This window comes from Hyperolius riggenbachi, chromosome 7 (genome assembly GCF_040937935.1).
Source record: "Hyperolius riggenbachi isolate aHypRig1 chromosome 7, aHypRig1.pri, whole genome shotgun sequence".
NCBI classification, from domain to species: domain Eukaryota; kingdom Metazoa; phylum Chordata; class Amphibia; order Anura; family Hyperoliidae; genus Hyperolius; species Hyperolius riggenbachi.
In genome coordinates, this window is record NC_090652.1 from 210,325,238 (window position 1) to 210,352,615 (window position 27,378).

The 27,378-nt window shown below is 43.9% G+C and overlaps 1 protein-coding gene across 1 annotated transcript in view; it reads right to left on the bottom strand.

The window, feature by feature from the left end:
• The window catches only part of ALS2 (alsin Rho guanine nucleotide exchange factor ALS2), a 141,168-nt gene extending 114,642 nt beyond the window's left edge, over positions 1 to 26,526 (bottom strand). The window contains exon 1 of the mRNA XM_068245100.1: positions 26,395 to 26,526. The gene's annotated coding sequence lies outside the window, so the exon portion shown is untranslated. The remainder of the gene's footprint in view (positions 1 to 26,394) is intronic.
• Between the last annotated feature and the right edge of the window lie 852 nt (positions 26,527 to 27,378).

Sequence of the window (27,378 nt, forward strand, 5' to 3'; positions counted from 1 at the left end):
CTGATCTGCATGCTTGTTAAGGATACGTAGGTAGTCATATGCTCACCAATGTTTCCTGTCAATAACCAGCAGATATATACTTTATTTGTAGTTATATGCATTGCGTGTGTGTGTGTCGTATGCTGATTTTTTTATGTATTTGAGTTAATATATACTGTTGTGATCTTAAGTTTACATACCCTGACAGAAATTATGATTTTTTTAACCACTTTTCATAGAATATGAATGAGAACGCATAACCTTTCGCTAAAAAGCCCCATCTGAGTAATTAGTTCCGGATCAAAGGTCATGACTAGTTAGTCAAGGCCTAAAAACAGACAGCATAGAAGAGGAACGATGGCGAACGGGATGGGAATGGGGAAAATAAGGTGGAGGCACATGCGGGGGGTTTGTTTTACCAGGCACATTTGGGGAAAGGAAGGGGGCGGATTTAGCTAGTGTTCTATTGGCCAAATTTGGGAGCAGGTTAATAGAGGGAAAGAGCTTGTGGTGAATAAGAGGGATGGGTGCTATATTATTGGCAACATTTACAGGGGTGGAGGGTTATGGCCCATACTCACGAGGGACTTTTGTCGCCTCAACACGCGGCGCGCGCGTGTTGCGGCGACAGGTCGCCCGTGAGTATGGGCCGTTGCACCCCGAACTGTCGCCCGTCGCTCATGTCGCCATGCGATTGAAAGTTTCAATCGCATGGCGACAGTCGCCGCCGCACCCCCGCCGCAACTGTCGCTAGTCCGCGTGAGTACGCGGACTAGCGACAGCAACCTCCATTAAAGTATATGGAGCTTCCGGCGGAGGGAGGAGGACTGTCGGCGACAGCTTCCGCCTCGCCGCTGGTCCCTCTTCCGCGTGTGTACGCGGAGGGACCTGGCGAGGAGCTGTCGCCGGCCTGTCGCCCACACGCTCACGTGTGCTGGCGACAGGCAACATTTGCAGCCTGTGAGTACGGGCCATAAGATCCTAGGAAGAAACCCCATGCCATTCTAGCTATGGCTTGTATTTACACCTCTGGCAAGGAAGAGTTACTAAGATTGGTGCCACCAGCGAAAAAGTACATTTTTACAGACTGTTTGCTTTTTTTAACTGACAAAAAAATAAACCTGCCTGCACAACTCAATCAGTGCACAAGCATCAGGATAAGTAACTGCAGCAGCATCAGATAACACTCTCTGGGGGACATTTATCAAGAGTATCTGAGGCAAAATATTGGTAGGTTTTTAGAAATTCATGCAGAACTGTCTCAGACATCTTAAAGGGGACCTGAAACGAGAAGCGTTTCAGGTTCCATACTTACCTGGGGCTTCCTTAAGGCCGCTCGTCCCTCACCGTCTCAGCCCAAAAAACCTGGCCGAGTAACGCTTCATCACAAATGCACGGCCAGGCTCGCTCTCCCATTGCACTCCCATCCCTGGGAGCATTCTGCGCCTGCACAGTAGTACTGCACAAGCGCAGAAGCCAAGGGAGCGCAACGAGAGAGAGCACCTGGCCGGGTTCATGCATGCGGGACGAAGCACGACTCGGCAGGGCTTTCGGGCTGTATAGCAGGAGACAGGAATCACCCGGGGAGACAACCAGGGATGAGCGGTCTTAAAGTGGATCCAAGATAAACTTTTCCTTATTGCACAATTGTGTTCTTTTCATATAGTTTATAGGGCATTCCTCAAGCCAAATACTTTTTTTGTTTTGTTGTAATACTCTAATTCCCTATAAACTAAACAAGCCTCACCCACAGCTCCTTTTGTGCCTTGGCATTATAGCAAGGGCTTATGGGAGCTCAGTCTCGGCAGGAGGAGGAGGTTTCTAGCCATTGATTTCAGAGGCAGAGGGGAGGAGGAAGGGGGGAGGGGGATAGGGAACTGAATTTACACACAGGCAAGCCGATAGCATCTCCAGCCCTCAGCCTGGGACAATGTGACAAACAGAACATGGCTGCCCTCATTGTATCACAGGAATTAATAATCAAACTGTTGAAGCGGTTTGCAGCTAGATATGCTGTGTAAACTATCTAAACTTTACATAAGATATATAGACAAATTACTTGTCATAGTTAGTTTTTCATCTCTGATCCGCTTTAAAGAAGCCTCAGGTAAGTATGGTACCCGAGACGCCTCTCGTCTCAGGTACACTTTAAAGGATACCAGAGCCAACATAACCTAGACAAATGGGTTATTCTCCTTTCTTCCCCCGCATCATACCTAAATGCCCCTCCAGCAGCCTCCTTCGGGTCGCCTGAGTTGAACACTACTGCGCAAGCGCTGGCAGGGCGGCACACTCTGCGCATGCGTATGTCGTCACTACATCATGCGTACGACGTCATACACATGCGCAGAGCGCTCCCAGCCACGGGCGCACACTGTAGGAAGCACAGCCCAGCCAGTGCTTGCGCAGTAGTACCCGACTCCAGCAAACCGGAAGAGGCATTTAGGTAGGCTGTGGGAGAAGAAAGGAGACCAGGGGAACGGGCATCAGGTCAGATCACAGTATATGCCTGCTCCTCCCCGTTTCTCTAGGTTATTTCAGCTCTGGTATCCTTTAAGAAATCACTAGTGTTCTGTTCTTAAATAGGAGGTGTTAGGAAGGTTTCTCAGACAGTGCAGTGTGTGAGGGAAATTGCTGTTGCTGAGGTAACCAATACATCTGCTGTATTGATACAGAAAAGAGACATTATAATAACATAAATATATTATTTACAGTAGATTATTTTAGGATGACTGGCAAGATGTAATAAAAATAAATGTATTCGAGCTGAAAAAAAAAAAAAATCAATCTTAGGAATTAATGCCCAGCACTGGAATGGTTAAGCACAGAACAGCTTTATAGGATTCAGCAGGGAAAAGGAGCACTTCACAAATCATGTCTAGTCTACACTGCACAATCTGTAGTAGTGCTATCAAGCACTTCCTAATCTGCAGCAGTTTAGGGATGGATTTGCACTTTTCTTAAAGTGGACCCAAATAAAAAATACAAGATTTCAGAAATAAAATCTATTTTCTAAATTATAATAACAAATAGCAGCCTTTTTTAGCTGCATGATGACAAATATAAAATAGTTTACATTTATTGGAGGAACCCCTCCCTTCCTTTCTTATTGCCGGGACAGAATCCGGCAAACTGGTGGAGTAGGTGGTGTCCGGCAAAGAAGGAATTGCTAATGGCTGCCACCTGTATAACCCTAGTTATGCAAAGAGAAAAGGTGAAAAGTGTGCACTGAAATGCTCAGGCCCGGCCCTAGACTTTTTGCCGCCTGAGGCAATCTTTAAAGAAATCGCCCCCCCCATTGGGTGTAGGGGCCGCCAAGCTGGAGGGGATAGCGGGCAAGAAGGGGGTTTTGGGCCTAGCGGCGGGGAGGGGGGTCGGACCCCCCCTCCCTCGCCTGGGTCCCCCGTCCTCCACTCCCCTCCAGCTTTAAAAAGTTACGTTGCTGCAGCTATTGTAAGAGGCACGGGCGGGGATCACAATACAGTGGGCGGCGTAGCAGGAAGTGACGTCAGTGGAGCGCACGCTGGAACGAGGAAGAGGTGAGTGATCCCCGCCCGTGCCTCTTACAATAGCTGCAGCAACGTAACTTTTTAAAGCTGGAGGGGAGCGGAGGACGGGGGACCCAGGCGAGGGAGGGGGGGTCCGACCCCCCTCCCCGCCGCTAGGCCCAATACCCCCTTCCTGCCCGCTATCCCCTCCAGCTCGGGCGGCCCCCCACACCCACGGACGGGTGCCGCCCCCCCAGAAGTGCTGCCTGAGGCAAAAGTTTCACCCCGCCTCATGGGCGGGCCGGCCCTGGAAATGCTCATAGGCTTGAAGGAGTGTTTATTTATCTTTGTATGTGTCAGAGTGATGCAACTAAATATTTTGAATTAAAAAAAAAGGTTTGGCTTGGGTCCGCTTCAACTGTAGTTCAGTTCTACAAATTCACGCTAAACTGCTGCTAGTAAAGTGGATCCGAGATGAAAAACTAACTATAACAAGTAACTTGTCTATATATCTTATCTAAAGTTTAGATAGTTTACACAGCAAATCTAGCAGCAAACAGCTTCAATAGTTTATGATTATTTATTCCTGTGATACAATGAAAGCAGCCATGTTCTGTTTGTCACAGGCTGAGGGCTGGAGATGCTATCAGTGTGCCTGTGTGTAATGTGACAAATTCAGTCCCCTCTCCTCCTCCCCTCTGCCTCTGAAATCTCTGGCTAGTAACCTCCTCCTACTGCCCAGACTGAGCTCCCATAAGCCCTTGCTACAGTGTCAAGGCACTCTATAAAGCTGTGGGTGAGGTTTGTTTAGTTTATATGGAATTAGAGCATTAAAACAAAACAAAAAAGTATTTGGCTTGAGGAATGCCCTATAAACTATATGAAAGCAACACAATTACGCAATGAGTAAAAGTTTATCTCGGATCCACTTTGAGGAGGATTTAAGAATTTTCTTATCATGCAGAACAGTTCCCCCTGCTGGTTAGAACTGTTTAAGAAGAAAAAAATGTCTGCAACACTGTGATATCTCTGACCCACAGACTGTGCACTTACTAATAGACCCAGGCTATTGCAGTTGCTGCACTGTACTCAGTCTTCACTCTTTGCGCACTGGTCCTCTACTCCATGCTAGTTTCAATGCTGCCAGCTAGTGCTCCCCAAAGGCACTCTTTTCTACAGCCACCTTTGTTCTCAACTCTTTGTTTCACAAATTTGCAAAGCCAGTTAGGGAGGGGATAAGGCATAGCAGCCTGAGCACATTTTCAATTTGAAATGCAGATATGTGGGCAGAGTTTGGGTAGGGCCAGGTTTTAACCACTTTACCCCCAGCCGTACGGATTTCTCCGTCCCTTTTTTCATCCTTTTACCACCAGGGACGGAGAAATCCGTACTTCCCGCACTCCCGCTCGCATGCATGCCGCTGCCCGCTCGGAGATCAATGAACGGGAAAAACCATTCCCGTTCGTTGATCTAAGCCCCGCAATGATCCGCTGCTTCTATGAGAAGCAGCGCGATCATTGTGGAAAAAAAAAAAAAAAAAAGCTTTCCCAGCTCCACAGCACTTCCTGCAAGCGTCCTTCCGGACGCTTGCAGGTCGCATAAACAAAATGTTACTGTGGCCATCTTGTGGCCCAATAGTAAAACTACACCCTAAAGCATTTTTCACATACAAATACATTAGTTTTACACAAAAAATTAACTCATTACCTCCCACACTCCCCAATTTTTTTTTGTAATTAAAAAAAAAAAAAAATTAAAAAAAAAATTACAATAAAAAAAAAAATACATAAATAGTTACCTTAGGGACTGAACTTTTTAAATATTTATGTCAGGAGGGTACAACACTGTTACTTTATAAACTATGGGCTTGTAATTAGGGATGGACGCAAAACTGAAAAAAATGCACCTTTATTTCCAAATAAAATATTGGTGCCAAACATTGTGATAGGGACATAATTTAAACTGTTTTATAACTGGGACAAATGGGCAAATACATTTCATGGGTTTTAATTACAGTAGCATGCATTATTTAAAAACTATAATCGCCGAAAACTGAAAAATAATGAATTTTTTCCCACATTTTCCTATTTTCCCATTAAAACATATTTAGAATAAAATAATTCTTGGCATAATGTCCCACCTAAAGAAAGCCTAATTGGTGGCAGAAAAAACAAGATATAGTTCATTTCATTATGATAAGTAATGATAAAGTTATAGACGAATGAATGGAAGGAGCGCTGAAAGGTGAAAATTGCTCTGGTGCTCAAGGGGTAAAACCCCTCAGTGGTGAAGTGCTTAAACAACCTGAATGCAATTTCTATCAGTACCACCTGATCTGAAAGATGAGAGGGAGGGGTGCCGTGAGCAGGAGGACAAAAGGAGTTGTTTCTGCGGCTCTCATCAATTGGCACTGTAACAATGCTCTTCAGAGCAAATGCACTCCAGGTAAAGGCCTACAATGACTGTGCTCAAAATGGCCCCGAGTGTGCCCTGGCTGATTCATGACCAGCATCTTAGTAACTATGCAAATTATATAAGCAGTGGAATCTATGCAATAAGGAATAAACACAGGGCACTCCTAGCTTGTTGCTCTGTAGCTACAAGACTGGCTAGATTACTGAGTAGTTGAGTGGCTTCTCAGCACTCTCTTATATAATGCAGACTGAGGATAATTACAAGTCAGCTGTATGTGATAAGGTGTAATAACAGCAGTGTGCTTCTTACTTTTAGCCCGAGAGTGCCAACTGTACCTGACAGAAATTAAATCAGAGAAAGTTGTTAATATAAGTCCATTCCCAGTGCATTCATTAGAATGGATTTTTTTTTTTTTCATTACAGCAGTCACTTAAAGCCCCTGTCTAGAAATTCTTTTCATCCCCATGCCTTTCATTTCTTTCTGTAGTGACTGACAGTGATACCAAAAAAAATAATAAAAAATAAACTTTTAAAAAGGTCCAAAATGGAAATGTGTCCACCAGTGCTCTCCTTACTGTCCCTCTCCTGGCTCTAGTTATGTTTGGAACAAGAGCTGTGAACATGCTGCCACTCACCACCCCTCCAAATCAGTGTAAAGCCTGGTACACACATCCAATTTTTATTTGCCAATCACTGACCTATTTTACCACTTCTTTATCTACACAGTCTGCCCATAGTATTCAAAAATCCGGTGACCCTCATACTACATGGATGTGGTAATTGGCCAATCATAACTAAAGGTGTTTACCAGGCCTACGTAAGGAGGGCATGGCCAGACTGTATCCAGGGCCGGATTTGTACTTACCAGTGCCCTAGGCCTGCTGTCACCAAGCGCTCCCCCCCCCCCCCCCCCCCGCCACCACCACCACCACCACCAAAAAACATTCTGGCCAACTATCTGACTAGCGATCAATCACTGGTTTGAATGGGCTCATTTCAGTTGTGCTGCTGTGCCCCTCATTGAACAAAGAATCAGTGGATGCTCTGTCCTCTCACAATGGAAATTTGCGCTCCTGCCCGAATGTGCACAGCAGCCGATAGTGTTCTGGCCATGCATACTTGAGAAATGACGCTGATGTATGATCGGTACTTGTCAAGAATGCATAACACTATACTGGCCTCGGTTGCTGTGCACATCTGGGCAGGAGCGAGAAATTACAGGGAGCGCAAGTGGCCAGAGCTGCTTCTTTATCCTCTGTGCGACTGGCTGCAGTCGGAGCCACAAACAGGTGGCAGGGCAGTGCAATGGAGAGAAGCCCATCCAAAACAGAGAACAGGTAAGCAGCAAACATCCTGTTAGGACCCACTTTGGATGTTCTGTTGTAATTACAGTGGACCTGAACTCAGAACTTCCTCTCTGCTCTAAAAGATATGCAACAACATAACCTTTATAAAACATTTTTGTTACAGCTGATACAAATCCTGCAATAAATAGACAGTGTGTCTAATTCCTACTTTCATGGAAGCAAATATATTAACATCTTGTGCTTTAAAATAAGCTTATATGCTGTGGCAGTCAGGTGACACTGGGAAGATATCAAATTTGTGATTAGACACATATGTTCGAAAGGCTCTCTAAATACATACAGTGTGCATTTCTCTGTTTTCCTTCTGTCCTGTGCAAGAGTTCAGCTCCACTTTAAAGCCTCTGAATGACATTTATTTATATTTGCTGAAAAAATCTACGTATCTCTTTTGAATGCTGAATGTACATATGGTGGTGTGCTTTAACATATAGACAGTATACAGGAACAAAGTCTGAAGAAGGCGTATTAGCAGAAAGATTACTCTTTTTCTTTTAAGCCAATAAATGGTATCATCCTGATTCAAAACTCTCTGCTTTTGCTGGTGGCTAAGATGGTAGAATGCTCTAATGCTACAGGAAAGCAGAAGGATGCCAAACCATACACACTAGCATAGAGGTAGTAACAGCTCAGGTGACAGTGACAGTTTAGCAATGAAAGGGAAGCATACAGCATTTTTATTCCAGGCTGCAGCAGTTCTTATAGATGGTCAGAGCTGACGGACAGAAAATGAGTCAGGAAAGAGTTAACTTAAGCAGAGATGAGATCACTGGCTAGGAAGGAAAAAAAGCAATAAATTACGGCTAGATAAGAAAGTGTAATTTACAACTGCTGGGGTCAGTGTCACAGCTGTAAAAAAGAAGGCAAAGAAACTAGCAGAAATGTTTGTGAATGCCTGCATTAGAACTCAGCGGAACTTAGTTTTATCTGCTTTGTAATGTAAATCCCTGGTATTTCTCACATCCACTTGTACTGTATGTCGATCATAATTGGATCATCAGGTGACAGTTATGATTGATCCTGATTGTTATAACACATCAGGAAGTGAGAGGTGCAGGGATTGGGGAACTCTGGAATTCCTCTATTAGTGCAGAGCAGGGCGCTGGATGGCTGCGCTGCGGGAACAGAGGAGAAGATTTACTTTGACATATGACCTCTTCTCTCTCCAAATCATGCCGCCCTTCTGATCTTATCTGATTTTATCGCCCTATGCCATGGCCTTTGTGGCCTTTGCAGAAATCCGGGCCTGACTGTATCTCAATCCCTCCCCAACTGGAATAAATGGAGGAACTGGGATAAATGGAGGGGTTAAACAGAGCATGGTCTGGACAACAGGCTTTCTCGAGTTCACTAGAAGAAATGTGGAGCAGCAACAATGTGCTTTGTTTTTTGTGTTACAGTAATTCTTTTAATTTTTATTAATGACAGATGCTCCCCAAAAAATCATCAGTCCACTTATATACAGTAAGTAAAATATAGACATTAGAGCATCTTGCAACTGAACAGAATATACACAGCTCTCACAAGAAATAACCGGTTTTACAGTCTGAAACGTTCACCGTCAGATAATTGGTGTCTTGTATAAACACTGTACTTCTAATGTCACAGTACAGTTTCTCATAGCTGTAGAACAAGTCTTAAACAAGAACAGTGAACATTAAAAACGTTTAAAATAGGAGCAGAAGGTGAATTCAGAGGTTTATTATATCCCATCTGGCACTATTGTATTTCCCATTGTCCTTTCTGGCTGTAACCAATGTCCCTTTCCTCTCACCTTGGCAAATTTGTTCACACTTTCCATTTTTTAGAATTTTGTTCATCATGGTGATCTATCACTGGTTATTCTAGCCATAAATGATTCTTTTAGCAAAGTTAATTGGTCAAGAATCTAAATTCCTTAACTACTAACGACCACCTCACGCCAAATGGCGTGAGCGTGGCGGCAGCCCCAGGACCGCCTAACGCCAATCGGCGTGCAGTCCTGGGGGCTCGTTTTGCTGGAGACCACTTACGCTCATGCACGCACATCCCCCCTTGAATTACGGAGCTCCGCCCCGCCATCAGTCTCCCAGCGGCGATCACCGCTAGGGACTGTTAGACAGCGCTGCGCTGCAATTTATGGCAGTGCTGTACTGGGAACAGCCATGTGACACAGCTATCCCCTTTGGAGGCAGGGAAGCGATCCGCTGTCAGACTAAAGCATATGACAGCCGATCACGCCGATTGGCTGAAGGCGGGGATTTATGACTGATCTGCCCGGCGATCCTCAGAGGCGCTCAGTGTGGTTTTGATGCTGTTAAGCTGTATGCTCCTTTTTGATTGGCCTGATGAAGCGGGATTGAGCCCGTGAAACGCGTTGCCTATTTTTACTGTGGAGTATAAATAAATTGTTGTTTGACTGTTGATGCCACAGTCCTTCCTTTGTTTGCTTTGTCTGCATGGATGGGATAGGCCCACCACTGCCCCATCGGTTTTAAAGAGAACCCGAGGTGTGTTTAAAGAATGTTATCTGCATACAGAGGCTGGATCTGCCTATACAGCCCAGCCTCTGTTGCTATCCCAAACCCCACTAAGGTCCCCCTGCACTCTGCAGTCCCTCATAAATCACATCCGTGCTGTAAGGCTGTGTTTACATCTGTAGTGTCAGTCTCAGCTGCTCCCCCGCCTCCTGCATAGCTCCAGTCCCTGCCCCTGTCCCTTCCCTCCAATCAGCAGGGAGGGAAGGGATTCCCTTTGGGGACTGGAGTTCTGCAGGAGGCGGGGAGAGCAGCAGACTGACACTATAGAGATAAACACAGCCAGCTCTGACAAGCTGTTTGTCAGCAGCGTGGCTGTGATTTATGAGGGATTGCAGAGTGCAGGGGGACCTTAGGGGGGTTTGGGATAGTAACAGAGGCTGGGCTGTATAGGCAGATCCAGCCTCTGTATGCAGATAATATTCTTCAAACCCACCTCGGGTTCTCTTTAAGCTCGTTTAAGTGACTTTTATTCTATTGGCGCCTCTGGAAAGCTTCTACATACTACCTTGCTAAGAATTTCAATAGCCTGTCTTCTAGTGAAGCGCCCCCTCATCCTCCTCCTAGAGATATTTTATCAGCACAAATTACTGTTACACCAAAAAAGGGAAAGGATGCCATCTTGTGCTCTAACTATTGCCCCAAATCACTCCTTAAAGAGAAACCGTAGGGTATTGTACCGTGTTACCAATAAATGGTATCATCCTGACTTAAAAACTTCTTGCTCTTAAAGAGAAACCGTAACCAAGAATTGAACTTCATCCCAATCAGTAGCTGATACCCCCTTTACCATGAGAAATCTATTCCTTTTCTCAAACGGATCATCAGGTGGCTCTGTATGGCTGATTTTGTGGTGAAACCCCTCCCACAGTGTGATGTCAGCACCTTACAGCACTGAAGTACTGACATCACACTGTGGGGGCCTTGTTGCATTGTGGGAAACAACAGCTGTTTCCAACTGCTAAAAAAGCAAGCAGCATCTCCTTCCAGTGACATAACATGCCAGCAGTAAAACTGTCACCATGTGGTAAATGTCTGAATGTAAATCAGGGAGAGGAGATATTTTACAATGGGAAAACACTGATGAAATAATCTATACATATTTATTGTAAACAAGCACTTTTTACATCGCTTATGTCAAGACAGCGGTCATGGGGTACCCAACTTAAAATTTTACTTCAAAGCAGCACAAATAGCCCCGCTGACTCTTTCACATCTGGGTAGATATAGAATAATCCATTGTAGGCCCAATCCATCCCTCCAATCTTCTCTGGATATCCCCAACAGACAGGAGCAAAATCAATAACTCTATAATAAAACACTCCCTTACAATATGGGACAGTTGTAAGTATTCTGGAAACCTAATTTCCCCACACAGGCCACTAACTTCCTTTATGGGAAATCCCTCTTTCCCAGCAGCACTGGAATGCCCTGCTAGTTTTGGTTGGTGGTCCCGCTCCAATCTTAAAGTATTTGACTTATTAACTGACTCTGGGATGAAATCCCTCACTTCCCTTCACGAGCACATCCCGCGTCCGAGACCTTCCGTCATATGCAAATCTCACATTTTATGGAAGCGCATCTTACTCATACCGCATCCCCCTTAATTAGAACCCCATTTGAACACATACTGTATATGCTTCGGATCCACTTTCCTCTGGCATCATCTCATTAATATATAAAACACTTTCTCATGAGCTTTCTAAGCATAAAACTAGATATAATCATGACTGAGAAAAAGACTTAGGAATCACATTAGTTCCGGAGGACCTTTCTGATATTTGGACAAATATTCCTAAAATATCCATTAATGCATACTCTATTGAAGTTAACTATAAATGATTATTTCGATGGTATTTGGTCCCTTATCGCTTGGCCAAGTTTAATAAAGATACGTCTCCAAATTGTTTAGGGGATGTAACGCCTTAGGAACCCATGATTATGTCTGATGAAAATGCACAAAGGAGCGTCGTCTTTGGCTAAGAGTGTGTACCTGGGGCTCCTCTAATCAATAAACCAGTTCCTAAAGACCCAATTCATACACTACTAGGTCTCCCTTATCTCAACTTAACAAAAGCACAGAATAAACGTATTAAAGGGAAGATCCACGGAGTTGTTTAAAAAAATAAAAATACTAATCCACTTACCTGGGGCTTCCTCCAGCCTGTGGCAGGCCCGGTCTTCTCCAGGGGCTCACCCGACCTGGCCAGGCTGGCTTCCAGGTCAGGGTCTTGTGCGCTCCAACGTGCGTCTCACGCGGTCGCGCTGACATCATTGGACGTCCTACCGACTGTACTGCGCCTGCGCAGAACAGCCTGGAGGACGTCAGCGCGACCACGTGAGACGCACGTTGGAGCGCACAAGAGCCTGACCTGGAAGCCGGCCTGGCCAGGTCGGGTGAGCCACCGGAGAAGATCGGGAGCCTCCGGATCGGCGTCGAGGGCATGTCCTGCCTGCCACGGGCTGGAGGAGACCCCAGGTAAGTGGATTAGTATTTTAATTTCTCTGTGAACCCTCCCTTTAACCACATATTTACCGCTACTAAGCTCACCATGCTTGGAACTCGAGATCTCTGTCCTTTGACTAAGTCGGGAATAGATTGAGTCGTGTTCTTTTCTTCGAAAAAATAAGGGCTTTGTTAGAAGATAACATCACTGGGTTTAATAAAGTTTGGGCGCCTTTCGTAAAATACCTTCTGTGCTCTGAGCATAACGCTTAGATGAGAAACCTTTGAAATTTCCCTAAGCCCTTGGGCTTCTTTTCTCAGTTAGTCCTGGAACCGCAGACACTCCTCGTCACATACTCTTGTCTTTTTTTTTCTCCTTTCCTTACTCTTTTTCTTCCTTACTCCTTCATTTTCCTCTTTCCTACTTCTTTGTCGCTCTTGCGACAGGATCAACCTTAGATTAAAAACACCCCCATCCTTTAATGTACACAAGACGGAACTCAAGATGGATATCTTGAGCTCCGTCTTGAGTTCACTGGAAGTCAGGCTTCACTAGTGCTGTTATCCCACTGTTTGGAATATGCCCTTGCCCAGCCAAAATTGGCTTAGTGAACGGGTACTATTCCCGGTTATGAGGCTCCTTGCACACTGCAAATCCGTTTTCCGATTCCGATTCCGATTCCGTTTCCGATTCCGTTTCCGATTTTCCTTGAATACATTCAACAGAAAAACGGATCAAAAAACGCAGCATGCAGTTAAGATTAAAAATCTGAATCGGAATCGGATGTAAAAACAGATTAAAAATCTGAATCTGAATCTGATTTGCTTGCAGTGTGCAAGAGGCCTCACACCTATATTGAATTTGTTCCTCATGAGAAGGCAATTACCACAAATAGCACCACCTTTATATCCCATTTGTCAGTTGAACTGTAATGTAATGTTGACATTTTGGTTCTCCTTTGATTCCTATAGGCGTTTTTCTAAAAGCGTTCCTTTTGTGAATCCTGTTTATTAACGCATCGATGTAAACCTTATTCATTGAATGATATGTTTGAACAACTATTTCCTTTAACAAAGCTCAAAAAATGTATTTAAAGAAAACAAACTTAAGCACTTTTTTTTTATAACATTTTCACTGGAGTTCCTCTTTAATGTTGATTAAAAAAAAAAAAGTTAGCCAACCTTTTAGCCCTCATGAACTTCCTGATCCATCCAGATCCGGTGGTTCACATCCCCAGAAGAGAGGTCAGAGACAACAACATACGCACCATAGATGTGACTGACTGGCTTGATCCCACGCGCATCCCAGCTCTTCTCAGGTCAATGGATGCCAAAACTGCATCTGACAGGGTGGACTGGGTATCCATATGCTAGATCGTAGTCTTGTCTATTATTCTACTACCTACTGTACAAATTAAAGCTAATGATCTTGTTTCGGACCCATTTTCAATCACTAGTGGAATGAGACAGGGCTGCCCTTGTCCCCTTTGTTTTTTGCCCTCGTTATCCTTCCTTCGCACTGCCCAGAGAAATGTAGATGTTAAGGAAGTACGCATGTCCTCCACAGAGCACAATGTGGCAGCCTACACCGATGACCTTTTATTTTATCTCACAGATTTTCACATATCTCTCTCCAATCTACAGAAATAATAAGATGTATACAAGGTCCCTACCTAAGTACAAAATCAGCCCAGACAAATGTCAGGTCATGGGCATTTTACTATACCCTACCTCTCGCAGTCAGCTACACATCTCATTTAAATGGGTCACTGATGCCATCATCTATTTGGGTGTACAGATCCCTGCTAATAGTGAATTTCCCTCTGATGTTACGCAAGTTCAAGCAGGACCTTCAGAAGTGGAACCAGACTCATTTTTTCCTGGTTTGGGCAAATTAGTATCCATAAAATGAACATCATGCCTCGGATCTTGTATCCGTACCAAGCCCTACCAAAAAAAACCTAACCCCTCCCCCCACCACCACCATTTTAAAGAACTTAAAGTAAACCTGAGATGGTGTAAAAGAAAACAAAAATGATACATATCTGGGGCTTCCTCCAGCCGCCACCAGGCTGATTGCTCCTTTGTTGTCCTTCTGCGCCACCCGGATCCTCCGCAATTAGCCCCGGATAAGGAAATGTCCTCCGGGAGCACTATGGGGGAGCGGGCATGGCCAGTCTGCGCCTGTGCTGACTGGAGGTGGCGGAGGAGGATGGCAAGGGAGAGATCAGCCTGGAGGGGGCTGGAGGAAAGCCCCAGGTATGTATAATTTTTTTTCTATTACACCATCTCAGGTACTCTTTGAGAAAAGATGTGACATATTGTAGTTTTACTTTATTGCACTGTGTCTAATCTTTGTTATCCTATATTGCAAAAATAAAGAATCTTAAAAAAAAAAAATACAATTAATTTGAACACATAAGAAATCATCAAATAACTGGACTTCTGATGTGATTTGGCATTATGCGTAAGCTCTGTACTGACCAATCCATGAGTTTTAGCTACAGCCGGACAGTGGCAAGTAAAAAAAAAAAAAATACAGATTACAGCACCAGTCTAGATGAGAGCCATATACACTTGAAAACTTAACAGTATATTTTCAATAAAAGCTATATTATTTAGCATTTATTTACAGTATACAGTCACCTAAAGGATTATTAGGAACACCTGATCAATTTCTCATTAATGCAATTATCTAATCAACCAATCACATGGCAGTTGCTTCAATGCATTTAGGGGTGTGGTCCTGGTCAAGACAATCTCCCGAACTCCAAACTGAATGTCAGAATGGTAAAAAAAAGGTGATTTAACTAATTTTGAGTGTGGCATGGTTGTGCCAGATGGGCCGGTCTGAGTATTTCACAATCTGCTCAGTTACTGGGATTTTCACGCACAACCATTTCAAGGGTTTACAAAGAATGGTTTGAAAAGGGAAAAACATCCAGTATGTGGCAGTCCTGTGGGTGAAAATGCCTGGTTGATGCTAGAGGTCAGAGGAGAATGGGCCGACTGATTCAAGCTGATAGAAGAGCAACGTTGACTGAAATAACCACTCGTTACAACCAAGGTATGCAGCAAAGCATTTGTGAAGCCACAACACACACAACCTTGAGACGGATGGGCTACAACAGCAGAAGACCCCACCGGGTACCGCTCATCTCCACTACAAATTTTAAAAAGAGGCTACATTTTGCACGAGATCACCAAAATTGGAAAGTTTAAGACTGGAAAAATGTTGCCTGGTCTGATGAGTCTCGATAGAATCAGTATTTGGTGTAAACAGAATGAGAACATAGATCCATCATGCCTTGTTACCACTGTGCAGGCTGGTGGTGGTGGTGTAATGGTGTGAGGGATGTTTTCTTGGCACACTTTAGGCCCCTTAGTGCCAATTTGGCATTGTTTAAATGCCACGGGCTACCTGAGCATTGTTTCTGACCATGTCCATCCCTTCATGACCTCCATGTACCCATCCTCTGATGGCTACTTCCGGCAGGATAATGCACCATGTCACAAAGCTTGAATTATTTCAAATTGGTTTCTTGAACACGACAATGAGTTCACTGTACTAAAATGGCCCCCACAGGCACCAGATCTCAACCCAATAGAGCATCTTTGGGATGTGATGGAACAGGAACTTCGTGTGCCCTGGATGTGCATCCCACAAATCTCCATCAACTGCAAGATGCTATCCTCTCAATATGGGCCAACATTTTGCTTTCAGCACCTTGTTGAATCAATGTCACGTAGGATTAAGGCAGTTCTAAAGGAGAAAGGGGGTCAAACACCGTATTAGTATGGTGTTCCTAATAATCCTTTAGGTGAGTGTATAGCTTTGACATCTTCTGCAGCGCTGCACAGAGTATATAGTCTTGTCACTAACTGTCCCTCAGAGGCGCTGACAATCTAAGCCGTACCATAGTCATATGTTCACTGTAGTCTAGGGTCAATTTTTGAGGAGGAAGCCAATTAACTTATCTGTATATTTTTGGGATATGGGAGGAAACCGGAGTGCCTGGAGGAAACCTACACAGACACGGGGTAAACATACAAACTCCGTGCAGATAGTTCCCTGGCTGGGATTCAAATCGGGGACCCAGCGTTGCAAGGCGAGTTCTATCCACTATGCCATTGTGCTGCCCTATATATTAAATATTTACCATGTTTAACAAACTACCACAGCCAACTGAAAATCAGGACATTTAGTACAAGCTAAATCAAGGATGCATGTGGTAAATAACTGTACTTTGCCAAGATGTTCTGTACACAAGCATGCTTTACTGAGCTGAAATGTGACATTGTAGATCTGTACTGTAATTGCCAGAACCTGACTGAAGATTACACAAAGACGGGATATAAAAAAAGATCTCATGTTCTGTTCATGTACAAATGGCAAACACACAAATAAAAGGTTATATATATATATATATATATATATATATATATATATATATATATATATATATATATATATTGCATTTTTTTCCTTATAGAATTCTCCAATTGTTTTATTTTACATGCGAGAAACATTAGCGATGGAGAGAAGATTCACCCCAGCAAGAAATATGTCATGTTAAAAAAAAGGATCGGTTTGCAGCAAGAAGATGTTCTACACTGCATGGGGAAAGCTCAAAGGCCTACTTATTTAAAAAAAATGACAAACAGTCTGATCATCAGTAAAATTCCATCGCAGAAATAGCAGCACTTATGGGAAAACTTCTACGGCTTCCACAAACACCATATTTATGAAGAGCTGATCAAACTAATCATCATATCCCATTCTCTACAAAGCAGAATCCCTTTATCTCCAAGGGAGCTGGCCAAGTAGATTACTATGAGACGTTAACTATATCCGGATTCGTCCTAAATTATATATTCACGCAGATTCATAATCGGGACCTGGGGACTGAGTTTACTAGATCAGAGTTTACTACTAGAACGAGCTATAGGCTTGCTATACACCAGCGGTTCTGGATGTAAGCCTGGCTTCAGGGGCATAAATAGGTAATTTGCATATTCAGCAGTGGTGCACTGTGGGTAACCACAGTTAGGCCTGGAACCCACTAGCAGTACTACACTAAGCCATTTTTAAACGCTTGTGATTCAAAAAGCTCTTGCTAATGTAATGTTATGTGTAATCAAACTTGAGCAATGTGATAATATAAAAATCTCCCATGGCATTGCATAAGCAAGAGCTTTTCAAATCACTAGCGCTTAGAAAAGGCTGCTTGTGGATTTGAGACCTTACACACTTAAGTCTGAATTATTGCAAATACCTACTAATTTTAAGAAGGCAAACCACACTAAACATTGCTTTTTGGTCTCTTTTGGTCCCCTATACTTTCCTAGTGGTTATGGGTCACCTGGAGCTGTTTGGGTATTCGGTTGTTCTGGTCCAAACCCTATCCCATAGAGCCATATCGATCCCTGCCATGCACTGAAGAGGGCCAACAGTCTGAAACAGGCTGTCCGCATGTTGGGTTGATAAGGCTCTGTAAAATTTAAAGCTATAGGCTTGCTATACACCAGCGGTTCTAGATGTAAACCTGGCTTCAGGGGCATAAAGGAATCATTTGCATATTTAGCAGTGGTGCATTGAATCTGAATTATCGCAAATACTTTTTGTTTTAAGAAGGCAAACTACACTAAGCATTGCTTTTTTAGTAGGAGGCCTTTTTGGTCACTTTTGGTCCCCTATACTAGGCCTGAACGATTTATTGTTTGGGGATCAAAATCGCGGTCACGGAAATGTCGATTCTGTGATCGCCAAAGCGTTGATTTTCAAGCTCTCCCCCTTTGCTCTCTGCAGCTAATCCATCAATCCCTTGTATTGCTATGTACAGCTTGCCGCACCATGCAGCGGCTGTCTCCCTTTACTTACGTCTAGTGTGCAGCCTATCAGGTGAGTGTGCGGCAGACTCCCCACAGACCATTGGCGGCGGCTCACTCCGCCTAGCGTCATCAGCGGGGGGCGGGCACTGGGCAGGCCGCACGCCTATCAATCGAGAGGAGGTGGGCTCACTCCTCTCTCTCCCCTAACGTCTGCCTAGTGTGCAGTGGCTGCCTATCAGCTGAGCGGGCGTCAGACTCCGCCCGCAGGCACTCACTCTATGCCTCCTATTAGATAGAATCGATATTCTAGCTTTCCAAAATGCACTATCTGGGTTAAACTGTGGAAATGATAACCCCCAACTTGCAAAGTGCAGTAACTGTGAACGAGTTGATGTGAGCACGATAAAGTCTCCCAGCACAAGGCCATTACCTAACCCCACCTCCTCCCTAAAGACACCCTTCCCAGTGTCCTTATTAAACATTACATATAACGCTGATCATCTTTAGGCTCCCTGCACACTGCATGTGTTTCCGATTTTTAATCGGTTTTTACATAAGATTCCGATTTTTAATCGTTACTGCATGCTGCGTTTTTTCCTCTGTTTTTCTGTTGACTGCATTCAGGGAAAATCGGAATTGAAAATTGGAATCGGAATCGCAAAACGGATTTGCAGTGTGCAGGGAGCCTAATGCTGGGTATACACATTGCGATTTCCCACTCGATCGCAAGCTCGATCCCGGTCGATCGATTATTTCCAACATGCTCGATCGGGTCTCGATTGATACAGCCGTCGATTTACTCATGTTAAAGTATGGAAAATCGACGGCTGTATCCATTGAAACCCGATCAAACATGTCGGAAATAATCGGTCGACCGGGATCGATCCTGCTGATTGAGCGGGAAATCGCAACGTGTGTACCCAGCATCAGTGCTAAAGCTTGATTAAAAAAAAAAAAAAAATCGTGAGTCGAATCAAAATCACAATTTCTGACTGAAATAGTGCAATTCAATCTTTTCCTGAAATCGTTCAGGCCTACCCTATACTTTATACGGGCATAAACAGATAATTTGCATATTCAACAGTGGTGCATTGTGGGTCGGTAACCACATACTTAAATCAGAATTATCACAAATACCCTCTCTGTTTTAAGAAGGCAAACCACACTAGTGGTGCCCATACATGGTAAAAAAAAATTCTTTTTTCCGACTAGAGAATTTCATTCAATTATTCCATTAGATTGACTATTTTTCCAACATGTCCGATCGGATTTTTATTGAAAAAAAACGGGATAATCTTTCGTTTTTCTTGATCAAAAAAAAAAAAAAAAAAAAAAAAAAAAAGATTTTTCATTTTATTTGATTGTTTTGGTCGAATAAACAGGAAAATTGAACATTTTTATTGTGCTGTGTATGAGCACCATAAGCGAGGGACTGTACTGTAACACAGTACCAAATTCATAGGCTACAATGGAGAGCAGTGCTATTTACAGTGGCTTGCAAAAGTATTCGGCCCCCTTGAAGTTTTCCACATTTTGTCACATTACTGCCACAAACATGAATCAATTTTATTGGAATTCCACGTGAAAGACCAATACAAAGTGGTGTACACGTGAGAAGTGGAACAAAAATCATACATGATTCCAAACATTTTTTACAAATCAATTACTGCAAAGTGGTGTGTGCGTAATTATTCAGCCCCCGTTGGTCTAAGTGCAGTCAGTTGCCCATAGACATTGCCTGATGAGTGCTATGGCTAAATAGAGTGTGTAATCTAATGTCAGTACAAATACAGCTGCTCTGTGACGGCCTCAGAGGTTGTCTAAGAGAATATTGGGAGCAACAACACCATGAAGTCCAAAGAACACACCAGAGATGTCAGGGGTAAAGTTATTGAGAAATTTAAAGCAGGCTTAGGCTACAAAAAGATTTCCAAAGCCTTGAACATCCCACGAAGCACTGTTCAAACGATCATTCAGAAATGGAAGGGGTATGGCACAACTGTAAACCTACCAAGACAAGGCCGTCCACCTAAACTCACAGGCCGAACAAGGAGAGCGCTGATCATAAATGCAGTCAAGAGGCCCACGGTGACTCTGGACGAACTGCAGAGATCTACAGCTCAAGTGGGAGACTTTGTCCATAGGACAACTATTAGTCAGGCACTGCACAAAATTGGCCTTTATGGAAGAGCGGCAAGAAGAAAGCCATTGTTAACAGAGATGCATAAGAAGTCCAGGTTGCAGTTTGCCACAAGCCATGTGGTGGACACAGCAAACATGTGGAAGAAGGTGCTCTGGTCAGATGAGACCAAAACTGAACTTTTTGGCCAAAACGCTATGTGTGGCGGAAAACTAACACTGCACATCACTCTGAACGCACCATCCCCACTGTAAAATATGGTGGTGGCAATATCATGTTCTGGGGGTGCTTCTCTTCAGCAGGGACAGGGAAGCTGGTCAGAGTTGATGGGAAGATGGATGAAGCCAAATACAGGGCAATCTTGGAAGAAAACCTCTTGGAGTCTGCAAAAGACTTGAAACTGGGGCGAAGGTTCACCTTCCAGCAGAACAACGCCCCTAAACATAAAGCCAGGGCAACAATGGAATAGTTTAAAACAAAACATATCCATGTGTAAGAATGGCCCAGTCAAAGTCCAGATCTAAATCCAATCGAAAATCTGTGGCAAGATCTGAAAACTGCTGTTCACAAATGCTGTCCATCTAATCTGACTGAGCTGGAGCGGTTTTGCAAAGAAGACTGGGCAAGGATTTCAGTCTCTAGATGTGCAAAGCTGGTAGAGACATACCCTAAAAAACTGGCAGCTGTAATTGCAGCAAAAGGTGGTTCTACAAAGTATTGACTCAGGGGGCTGAATAATTACGCACACCCCACTTTGCAGTTATTGATTTGTAAAAAATGTTTGGATTCATGTATGATTTTTGTTCCACTTCTCACGTGTACACCACTTTGTATTGGTCTTTCACGTGGAATTCCAATAAAATGGATTCATGTTTGTGGCAGTAATATGACAAAATGTGGAAAGCTTCAAGGGGGCCGAATACTTTTGCAAGCCACTGTATTTCACATACCTGTTCATCAGTTTATTACAGATTTATTCAAGCAGCTTTATTTTCAGAAATTGGTCCTGGTTTCAAATAGCTGTAGGAGCTGCCATCCCCCCACCCCCTTTCCTTGTTTATTCAGGGGAAGGTGTAACTGTAATATATTATGACTCTCTAAACTGTTTGAAGTACAGTGTCTTTTTTCCCCACCAGGAACTTGGCCTGGAGGGCCAAATCTCTTGAGCCTGAGGTAACTCACTTTAGCCACCCGTCTCTACCTACACAACTACCAAGCATTTAAAGGGAACCTGAACTGAGAGGAGTACAAGCGCAGGCCACAGACAAGTAATGTATACTTTACCAGGGGCACCGGTGGGGACATTTACATTAGGGGGGAAAGCGCCGGGGGTTTCGCCACGTTCATCAATCCTCTTGAAATTGCATGCCGTTCCCGCCATGCACCCGATCGAGCAAGTCGGCCCACATCTTGCAGCATGCGCGATCGAGAATGCAGCCAATTTTCATGCCGAAATTGGCCGCATTCTTGGTCAGGCATGCACATGGCGGAAGCAATTTTATCCAATTTGATTATATTATAATAAAAGGTCGATCGGCTGCCAAGTCATCTGATGTATGGCCACCTTTAGTCAGAGAGCTCAGAGAAATAAAAAGAGTTGTTTTCTGAACCACTTATCTCAACTTATCTCTCAAGGTTTCTGGTTTGTTTAAGGTTGTACTGCAGGGAAGTTCAAAGAGTCATTAGCTCTGCTTTGTTTCAGAGTGTAGTTTGTACAGGGCAAATATTAAACAATGATGCAATGTTATATAAAAAATAAAAAAAAAAGCTATATAACTGAGAATAAAAATAAGACCATTTTGTTTGCTATCCATACTACACATAGAATTCATTATATCATAAGTGTTTTTGTTTTTTTATTTTGCTTCAGTGTCACTTTAATTCTCGTTTCTGTAGTCCTTTTAAATCAAATCACTGAAAGATTTACATACACCTAACACCTTTGAATATTACTACTTATCTAAACAATTCATTTTGTTCCTTATCCCCTGTGTCTGATAAATCATCAGTATAGTGAAACTGTGAATTGTGCTTTGTACACAGTCATGGAGGACTGGAGAAAGGTTAGAACGCTCTCCGTCTCAGTTACCCAAAATTGTGCTAAGTTTAAAGGGGAACTGAAGTAAGAGGTTGCCATATTTATTTCCTTTTAATCAAAACCAGTTGCCTGGCAGCCCTGCTGGTCTATTTCTCTGCAGTAGTATCTGAAGAACACCAGAAACAAGCATGCAGCTAGTATTGTCAGATCTGACTTTGAAGTCTGAAACACCCGATCTGCTGCATGCTTGTTCAGGGGCTATGGCTAATAGTATAAGAGGCAGAGGATCAGCAGGGCTGCCAGGCAACTGGTATTGCTTAAAAGGAAATAAACATGGCAGCCTCCATATACCTCTCTCTTCAGTTGTCCTTTAATGCTAGGTACACGACACAATTTTCTGGAAGATTTACCTGCCAGATTGATTTTTTCCAACATGTCCGATCTGAATTTCGATCAATTTTCCAATCGATTTTCATAGAAGTGAACGGAAATCAATCAGAAAATCAATTGTAATTCAGATCGGACATGTTGGCAACAAAATTGATCTGGCAGGTAAATCTGCCAGAAAATTGTATTGTGTGTAGCTAGCTTTAGAGAGCTTGTTAAATGCTGGCTTTGAGCAGCAGAAAGCAGCATATTGAGATCCTGTGATCTCAGTGGCCCATGTGCAATTAACTTTTTCCCTCCTAAGATTTCTACTAGGAGATCATTTTTCATTTTCTATTTAGAATTACTTTTCAGCAACTTTCAATTGAAAATGTAAGTAGAAAATTACTATGAAAACTATTTTAAGTATTTTCTTGGTTTCTGGTCATTTCAAATGAATTTTGACAAGTTTGACAAAATCACTTAGGAGACAACTCAGGAGCAAAAATTAATTGCATATGGGCCATTATGTCTAACCAACCATACTCTGCTAGGCCTAGTGGTTCTCCTGCTGCGTACGAGTGAAATTGCCGCTGGGAGACTTGGACGCAGGATACAGCCGATATATGGCTTACTCTGCTCCTGCACAAGTCCCGGTGACGATAATTACTATTCCCTCTCTGTAATTCGGCTTCCGGCTATTGCTGGTGGCCGAATTACAGTGCTTTAAAAAGTAACTTCTTACTCTCTGTGCGCTGCTATAGCAGTAATTCCTATTACAGTCTTTGGTGGCACCAGCTGCGCCCAAATCTTCTGCGCTCTAATCTATGTGTTCACTCCTGTCTACCTTCACTCCCAATGTTAAAATCTTCTCCAAAGACTTTACCCTTGACAAAGCCCAAGTCATGCACAGCGCGGTGCAGATCAAGTGCCAAGGTGACCTGATCGATGTGATAATGCATCGTCCCAGCGCTTGGTTACATCAAAGCCTTAAAATGTGCAAAATACTGAGACTGAGGCCGAGAAGGCAGAAATACCACCCGAACCCTGCAATGCAGGGCATGGGCAGTAGAGTAGTCAAGAAAGGTAATTTTAGGCAATAGCAAGGTATCAAACAGTCCAAGAAAAAAATAAAAATAAAACAGGGCCATATGCAGAAGATGAAAAGTTCACAGGCATGCGCGTGGCTGCGTGTGCGCGTCTACATGGAAGTCAGCTCAGCCACAGGGGATGCCACACCAGTTGAAGGAGGAAGCTGGCTCCTCAAAGAGCCAGATGTGTAGCTAGACAGCTATCATTTGGTTGTCAAAATGTGGTCCTTTAACAAAAATTAATCCAAAATGGGAAAACCATATGTGAAAAACTAAACACATCCCATGTTTCAATGGCTTGTAGAAGCAACTTTATCAATAATAAGAAAGTTAGCCAGAATTTAGGGGACTCAGCCAGAAACTTCACAGGGAACAGTCCTCCAGTCACAACACTCTCTTATAGCCCAAAGCATTGTGATTGGCCAAATAGCGTGGGTGCAGTTTACTAAAACCTATTGGAAACTTACCAGTTCGAGAGGGTGCTGGTAACCCAATCCTATTAGTGGAATTTCCCTATGAGGTTTCCTGCTGGGTCCCCTAAAATAGACTAGCAGCCAAAGTAATTTTCTATACACCTGTATCAGTCACTGTGGAAGAATTTGGGGCACTAGTATGGCTTTGGTAACCCATAGGGTGATTGGTAGCTGTCTCATCACTTTAGAAATGTTGAGTTTCAGATAGGTTGTAGCATTACAACAAGGCCCAGATTTACATCACTGAAGCATATAGGTACAGATGTCCTGGCACCTTAGACTTTGCACTCCATGCACCTACACCCCCCCCCCCCCTTCCCAAAATGAACCTCAAGTGTGCTGACTGACTCAGTTGTCACTTCTCCTTACTTCCTTTGCCTGTCATAGGCAGCTACAGGTGTCCCTTAAGTAGCTAGTGGTGCCGCCAAGTATTAGGTAGCGATAGAAGAACCTCAATATTAAAGATTATGCAGGAGAACAGAGGCGCCAAAAGGATAAAAGGAAGCTAAATGAGCTTAAAAACCAAATTCTTGGTAAATAGAGTAGGTAGTGGTGGACTTACCTCCTCCAAGTAGACACACAACAACTGTAGTAAACACAGTCAATATATTTTATTTATGAACTCCAAATATGCAACGCGTTTCACAGGTTTGATCCCGCTTCAGCAGGCAATAACAACGGAGCAATAGCATATGTGGTCAGTAGAAGAGCCAGGCACCTCTGTGACTTCTTATTCCTGAGTGGGGTCAGGAAAATCTCCCCACCTGCCTTTACAGTGGTTGCCCAATGGTAACCCTGGTTTCTGAGTAGTAATATTTACTCTATCTAGTAACCATTTACCAGTACATATTACACTATTGTGGCTCTTGGTGTTCCTTGTTTTTATCTCAATATTAAAGAGACTCTGTAACAAAAAAAAGTTCCCCTGGGGGGAAGCCTCTGGAAGCTATTGAGGCTTCCCCCATCCTCCTGTGTCCCACTGCAGTCTCGCTGCAGCCCACGGAACGCACAGCCGACAATTTGTCAGGCTGTGCAATATTTACCTTTTCAGGCTCCAGCGGGGGCGCTGTTATGGCTCTCTGCTCGGAAATAGGCGTAAATAGCAGATCTCTGTCGGGTCCACTATACTACGCAGGCACAGGAGAATTACGCATGCACAGTAGAGCAGGCCGACAACGATCGGCTATATCCGCCTATCTCCGAGCCGATACTGCGCTGAAGCCGGGAAGGTAAATAATTACATCCCCGCTGTTCGGAGGGGCACAGCGAGACCGCCGTGGGACACAGGACGGGGAAGCCTTTATAGGATCCGGGGGCTTCCCCCACCCGAGGAGAGTACCCCCCCAGGGGAACTTTTTTTGTTACAAAGTTTCTTTAAATAGCTAGAGGTTCCCCTGACTGAAGGGAGATCTTGTCAGTGGCCGAGAGAAGAATGAGTAGCATCTCATTTACACTCAGCACGGAACTCTACACAGGGAAGGAGGGAGGGAGGCACTAGTGAAGTGGAGAGGAGTGAGCACCCTTTCTCATCATCAGGTGCCTGTAGGCACGTGCCTACAGTGCCTTATGGTAAAACTGGCCCCGATTACAATGCTTCAAGCTGTAGAGAATGCTGAGATTGGAGAACTGTTCCCTAGGAGGTTTCCCGGTGGGTTACTTTAACTATTACTAGCTTCAACATTTGCCCCTTCTTCCTTTTACTGTCACAGTGTAAGCAATTACTTTAAACAACAGTGCTGCAGTGAAAACAACATGATCCATTTCTACGGAGGGACAGATTCATGCTCTGTTCATCACCACTGACATTGTAGTAGCTATCCATTCATCAAATGATACAATGTCTTACATTAGGAAGAAATAAAGTTTTCTATGCACAAGGTATACAATTGCCAAAAAAAATAATAATAAACAGTCGCTGATCACCTCTTTACAGAATGGACATATGATAACACAGCTGGAAAATGGTTATGGAATTCCTTTCATTACATGGTATGCTGCGAACAAGAAACTAAAACATGAATAAGCCTCAGACAGTGGCAGTGCACTCTTGATAACAGAGAAAGCAATGTATGTATCTCCCACCTATTAGGCCTGCTGTTCACTGAGCCCCTCTGATGACTGGGATCACCTGTCTAGGCTCCCCCCAGTCTTCTATAGAAGCTACTGGTTACATCTCATTTAGGTACGTGCAGAAGGCTAGACATGGGGGGAAACATGTGAGAAGTAGATAGACAGTTGTCTCGCACCTCACCCAGCACGGCCAACCACGGGACATCTCGGTAATCAGCTGATGTTTGTCTTGTGTCGGGGGTCCGCGTTACCTAAAGGGACTCTGAGCAACACTTCTCCCAGCAGCCACCATCCGCACTGACAGCCTGCATGAGGTCAGCTGATCACAGGGGCGGGGCATAGTGCAGCCCACAGAGAGAGAGAGGCGAGAAGGGAGGGGGGACGCGCTCACTACTGCACGGTGTATGACGGAGAGTGTTCCGAGACAAAAAGTGCTCAGTCATTTCGCTGCCTGGTCCTGGGCATACCACAGCGTACTAGCTGTTTTGATTACTAAATTCCATTCCTTCCTACATAAGCTGTGGTTTTGTTATTGTAGTCCGTGTTCCCAGAAGGTTAGGGGTTAAGAAGGCATTGGTGCTGGGTAGGTTAGTTGAAGGTTGAGCTTGTCCCACTTGTTTATATATACTCAGTCGGCGGAACAGTTGTCTGAGGATAGTTGTTGGCCGAGATTATTTATGACTGGCGACACAATTGGTTTTGTGCTTCAAATTGCGAAGGAGAAGCATTTTAGCGAAGGTATATACAAACAAACACAGAATATTTATACCGCTCTTTTCTCCTGGCAGACTCAAAGGCCTCGATTCATAAAGCATTCCCGCATTCGGAAATGCTGAAAACTGCTCACTTTACCGACCACACAGCAAAATCTGTATTCATAAAGGCTTTTTCCGCATGAAAAGCCGACATTGGCGAGCAGAGTGATCAATCACCGCCTTGCGCGGTGATTATCATAGCAAAAGTAACAAATGTCAATTCATAAAGATTAGAGGTAGCGGTATGCGGACGGGTATTACCGCTACCTCTGATGTGGCGAGAAGCGTGCGGAATACAGTGCAGTGAATGGGACAGACCTCCCAAGCAGCTGCAGAGAGAACACCGCACGGAGGGATTCCGCCTGCTTCTCCTGTTTCCGCATGTCTCCCGACAGCCTAACGCCT